Here is a 6,000-nt window from a genome sequence, read left to right on the forward strand (position 1 = left end):
ATGTTTGGAATTTTTTAAACTGGTTGGAGACATAACTTAGTCATTGCAGTGGGTTTTGCCTTTGAGGAAGGGAGCAGTAGTACTTAATTTCATTTAGAAGTGCCCTTTTCCTGTTGACAGAGATAAGCCCCAAGAGAGCCTCATCCAATTCTGTGTGCTAAATATGACAGAAAAGATTCTTTGGGAAAAGAAGTCCAGCACAAGACCCTGGGGAACGCTAATTGCAAGCTTGTTTTAAGCATCTTGCATGTTCTGAATAGTTTACAAGGCTGTTCCAGTTGCTGAGAAGTCAGAAGTCTTGGTAATAAAGACTCTTGGGAAACTGATCCATCAGTTTTACAAGTTTACAGTGCTGCTGGAAAAGGGCCAGTGAGCTGGTCCCTGGAAATGAATGAAATATTTCTCTATTACCTCATATAGCTTGCAACACCGTGGTAGCTGAGTAACTTGCAAGTATTACTGCATTCACCCTTGCAGTATCTGAATAATCCAGGGAAATGCAAATACAAGTAGCTATAAAAATATTTCCACCTCTCTTTTGTGGGCAAGGTTTCTACCACTCCTAGCCCAGCAGGGGGAAATCTCAAAAAACTCCCTCCATGGGGCACAACCACATCCTAAGCATGGACCCTGTTCCTTCCCCCAGCCCAAACTGCCCCCAGGCCTCTGAGCAGCAATGCTCACCTAAGCTCATTTGTTTCCCACTGGGCTAGTCAGGGGATTATGACAAATTTCTGCAGAGACAGAGGCACATACAAGAATTACCAGATTAGCCTCTATGGGCTGGTTTCCCTCATCCCACAAACCTTTGGGACTGAGACATGAATCCAACATGTGGCAAGTGACACTTGGGAGCCATAGGTGCTTTTCATTAATAGCTACATGACCTGTAACTCAGGCCTCCTCATAGATTATTGCCATTATGCTATTCTTACCATTAGCAGTCACTGGGTATATATCTATGTTTTCAAACAAAAGCATGGCTCCAGCCCAGAGATTCTTTGCAAAACAATTTGCTGCTGCTTCCCCCTCCACCTCCTCTTTTCCTTCCCTCTCCACCCATAAAATTCACATCCAAATTCAGTTACCTCTGTTTATCTGACAGGAAGTGCCAAAGGAAAAAAAGTAATTGATGATAGATTTAAGAAAATAATACATCGTGTATGCAGTACATACACACCACGAAACATTTTACAATGCCATTATCCAAAATATGTGCTAGGAATAGGATAATCAGATTTATTTCAAAATAGCTGGTTAGAAGGAAAAAATATGAGAAGGGCTGACTGCAAACAGAGTACATTTTCCATGTCTCACCAAAACCTTTGCAAAAAATTGCTTCTAACCATCTCTGTTTACAAGAAGGGAAAACAGCATGAGAAATTACTTTTTTCCTTCTTGCACAAATCAGAACTTGACTTGAGAAACAATATACCCTGTCCTGCAGCATTAACCTTACAGCCTCGGGCACTCGATTGAAATGCCTCACAAAGCAAACAAGCCCTTCTGGAGAGAGCCACCTCCTTATCTATTCGAAGAGAAAGGAAGAGGGAGAGGATGAGTGATGGCAGGAAATTCACATTTCATTCCAGTGACGAATTTTGACCAGCCTTTCATTCCTTGCACTGGAGATGCAAGTACTTAAGAGAACCACAAAGACAGGGATGAGTGTACACAGCTCCTTTTAAGCACTAGGGAAGCTCTTTTTGGCAAATAAACGTGTTTCCACTGTTGCTCAGTCATCAGGATCACCAGACAGAGGGCGTGGGCTTATGCTTTTCCTTTTTTGGGGGTCTGTCTAGCCAGAGTTTTCCATAACTTCCTCCACCCTGTTTCACTCATCTTTTTGCAAGAATTTGAGCAGTTCATCTGCATAGTGCTCTGTCTGACCTTCCTAGTGATTTCTTAGGAAGTCAGGAATGAACTGATCCCTGGGTAGGCACACAACAAGCCCAGGGGCTGGGGCAGGTCCCTGTGCTGCCAGGGACAGCTCTCATCACAAGTGCCAGCTAGGGGGGCTGAATTCAGCAAGGTGGGCACACCAAAATGTGACTGCCAAAACTGGAGACATCTCTGGCACCCAGGGATTGTAGTCAGTCGCTTGAGATCCTGTTAGTAAGGTCTGACTTTAGAGAAAATGTTTGGGGAAAAGAGTGAGCCGTATATAGTTACTTCAAGCCCTGAAATATGCAGGGCGGTGAGGAAGCTTTTAGCTTTTAATAAAATGGAGGTGGATACAGATGTCAATGAAAACCAGGACAAAATGAAACATATTAGCAAAAAAAAAAAAAAAAAAAAAAAAAAAGGTGCTGTCAGACTCACTCCACTGCTCCCCTGAATACAAGAGTTCCTTTGCCAGACTGCGGAAATGAAATAGATTTTATCTCCCTAAAGTTCAGGAAAACATCAGATCTAGGACTGCATGGTAAGCTATAAAACAAACTGCAAGAAAATGGGATGGCTAAAAAAAATTAAGTTGGTAAAATTCTCCAAAAACTAGGGATTTAAAAGAAATTAATGTCTGTAAAAGTGTTAAAGTATGCATGGGATTGTAAGAGGGCTTCTTGCAGAGTTACTCAGAGTAAATTTTGAAACAGAAAGTATTAGATGTCCCATTGGCTGTGCTAATGCCAAAAATCTGTTTTCTTATTTTTGATGATAAATAACCTTAGGGGGGGTTTTCCTATCCCAGAGAGAGGGTGGAATAAATTAAGGGTGGATATTGGCAGCCTTGCAAGACTGAAATCTTGGAGCAAACTCCAGAGCAGCTGGGACAAGGCAACATCACTGGTGCTTCTGGATGGTGTTTAGTCTCTTTACAAAGGACTGAGTGATATGAGCAGAATAGGAAAGCAGCAAATGAGGCTGTGCAACAGCCTTGCTGTAGAAGAAATCAAATATAAAGGAAATGTATGAATAATTTTGTATTATCACTTTGTCTTAAAAATGTGTGATATTGAATACAATCTTTAATCCTTGAAATTTTTGAAATAGCAGGAATAAATGACTAGTTTATGGCCTTTTGCCCTTCCCCAAGTCTTTGGAAAGTATCCATTTCTCTAGCTAAGGACAAGATATTGGATGTAGCATTCCAGTAGTGATCATTCTTCACATTCACATTCAGTTAAATTCCAATGGCCACACACCTCTCTTAACCCTAGCTAAGTTAAAAGAAAGAGCTAAAGCAAGAAGAAGGTTTAATAAAAGTAACATTGCATCAGGTGCACAAACTTCCTGGAACAGCTAAAATTTACAGACAGAGTCATGGATTTTGGCAGAGCACTGGAATGTTTTGATGAGATCACCAAAGGTGTAAAGTGACTGCAAGTCATGTATTCGATTATCTCTTAGATTTATAGAGGATTTGCTTGCTTGGAAAGAATTTTTAGAATGATTGGCATACACAATTTGTGTAAGCTAATGGTGTTGGGATTTTACATACAATTCTATTTATATACAAACTGGGGGGAGTTCTGCTCCTTGATCTAAGCTCCCACGTAGGCAGGGGGTCAGTGTCCATTTGCTGCCTGCACGTTCGTTTGGGCAGAACTCTGCAGCAAATGCCAAAACATCCCACATCAGAAGGGCAGCATTTTACTCCTGCTGTAGACTCTCAGAGACCCAGTCAACAACCAGCATGGTAATAATCAAACCACTCTAGTGAGAAGTGGCACAGATCAGCAAGGAACTGAGCAAGAATTACTCACAGCCTTTATGTAATGGTTGCAGAAAACTTTGTGTACCCTTGTTCTAAGAATAGCCCCCCCAGTGACGAAGGGGATTGAATGGAAAGATAGCTGTAGACCCTTCGTGCTTTAAAAAGCATCTCACAGTCTCTGAGTGTCTATTTATTTGCTTGTGCTCATCTTTCACTTCCACTCAAAACTATGTTTTGGCCATGTATGTGTGCATCCACAAATTGCCCAAGGCTTTGAGTGAGAGCAAGGAATGGTATTCTCTGTAAGATGTACAGGGGACTGGGTGGAGTTATTCTGCTGACATTAGGTTATGAACCCTTCTCCAGAGAACCACATTCTCTTCCCAACATCTTGCCACTAGCCACAGAGGTGGAAAAAAGCTCATCTGGTGATAAAAAGGATTGAAGAATTCCTCCCTTTTCCCATTCCTCAAAAATGGATCTCGACCACCTTTAAATCGAGCTAACTCTTTACTCTGCAGATAAGTAAAGGCACTCCAAAAGGAACAACTCCAGAATATCTCAGCAGGAGCAGAGGAACAATGGCAAAGGACTGAAAACAAAACTTCCCACTTTAAATGCAGGGATTGCTTACTAGAAGAACGGTAAGAAAGAAGAAGGACCACCATGCCATAGGGCTTTTGAGCTTTGTTCTTTTGTTTTTAGATGCTAAAGCGAACAGTTTTGCAAGGATAGAAACAACATATGGAGGGAAAGGGAAACAGAATGAAAATGGGGAAGCAGATAAGGATCAGAGAAATGAAGCTTCTTACCTGTGTGCCAGATGTGGGTGTGGAGAAGGCATCATGGGGCTTGCAGGTGAAATTGTTGGATTCGCTCCACACTGTCTGTTGTTCTCCAGCTGAGGCAGCTAAGTGAGAGGCAGCCCTGCCATCTCTGTACATAGAAAGTTGAGAACAATGGAAATAAATCAGTTAAGAATAAGTAACATTTCAGCTGAATTTAAAGGAGAAAAATGCAGCCGAGAAAAGGCTGAGCTAATGCATCCTATAGGTCCACAATAGTTTTTGTGCATCTCTTAGTTTAAGAGAGATGTGCAAGGTCCATTGTTACTTAAGGACTATTTTGGAAGCTGAGGCACAGATACAGACAAAGAACTGAAAAAATTACCAGCTCTGACAGAGGACAAAGCATGAAGAGTGAAGTGTGATTTTTTCCAATGCAACCTCCAGAAGCACTGACCTTCTTCCTAGGTTTACTCAGTGTTTATTTGCAGTCATTTTGAGGATCACAGTGCCCACCTTCCCTCTGGCTTTGTGAGGCACAGCCAGCCCTCAGGAGTGTGTGTGGCTGAGAGTTATCACCTACAGCCATTCTGGCTGGGAAGGTGAAGCAGACTCTGTAGAAAAGTCTAGTTCTTCCTCAGGTTAGGAGGTATTAGAAAAAACTCTCTCACTGTTAGGATGGTCAGGCATTGGAACAGGCTGCCTTGCCCAGGGAGAGGTAGAGTCACCATCCCTGGAGGTGTTTGAGAGCCATCTGGTGCTGGTTTACTGTTTGTTTATGGGCTTACAGTGGCAGTGCTGGGTGGATGGTTGGGCTTGGTGATCTAAAGGTCTCTTCCAGCCTTGATGATTCTGTGATTTAATGAAAAAAATGCTGTTTAGAAATCATTTTGGTAAGGAAGTAGCCACAGAAACTGATGGTAACTGCAGGGCATGACTCAGGATCGTGTCAGCTACTGCTTTTTTATGTGACAGTTCTCCTGATGGGACTGACTCAAAAACTCTTTCTCCACTTAATGGCAATAGAAAGCTATTTCATAATTTCCAACTCTTTAAGCCACACTTTGCTATTTATGGCAGCATTCTCTCCCACAGATGCTGCCATCTTCTCGGCTTACAGCTAACTCCTTAAGCACCACAATTTCCTGAATTTCTTCTTCTTTTTTTTCTTTTCCAAAGGATAAGTGTATTCTTTCTGTCTAATCCAGGATTCACAGCAGCCAGCAAAGGGAATCTAGACTTGGCCATACATCTACTTTTTAGACTCTGAGAAAACAGTCTGCTTTAATTTAATAGATGCTAAATTAGATTTTATCTTAAATATAGATCTTAGTTTTATAGCTGCTACCACTTGAGCCACACTTCTTTTATAGCAGGGGTCTGAGGTATTGCCAAAACTGGCAAGGGAGGCAGAAGGGTTTTCTTTCAGCCCAGAATGCACACTCGTTTGTGAAATGTGATGTTGTAGAGGTTTATGAGCCAAAATTATGGTTAGACTGTGTGGGTGCCAGGATTTGCAAGTCTCTGGTGCCATTACAGCTGTCACCTGCAAGAACT

General features: G+C 41.9%; 1 protein-coding gene across 1 annotated transcript in view; it reads right to left on the minus strand.

The window, feature by feature from the left end:
* PDLIM5 (PDZ and LIM domain 5) overlaps positions 1–4,594 on the minus strand; it is a 139,364-nt gene extending 134,770 nt beyond the window's left edge. Inside the window, exon 1 of the mRNA XM_063156592.1 lies at positions 4,471–4,594. The gene's annotated coding sequence lies outside the window, so the exon portion shown is untranslated. The remainder of the gene's footprint in view (positions 1–4,470) is intronic.
* Positions 4,595–6,000: the final 1,406 nt, after the last annotated feature.

This window comes from Melospiza melodia, chromosome 5 (genome assembly GCF_035770615.1).
Source record: "Melospiza melodia melodia isolate bMelMel2 chromosome 5, bMelMel2.pri, whole genome shotgun sequence".
Taxonomy (NCBI): Eukaryota; Metazoa; Chordata; class Aves; order Passeriformes; family Passerellidae; genus Melospiza; species Melospiza melodia.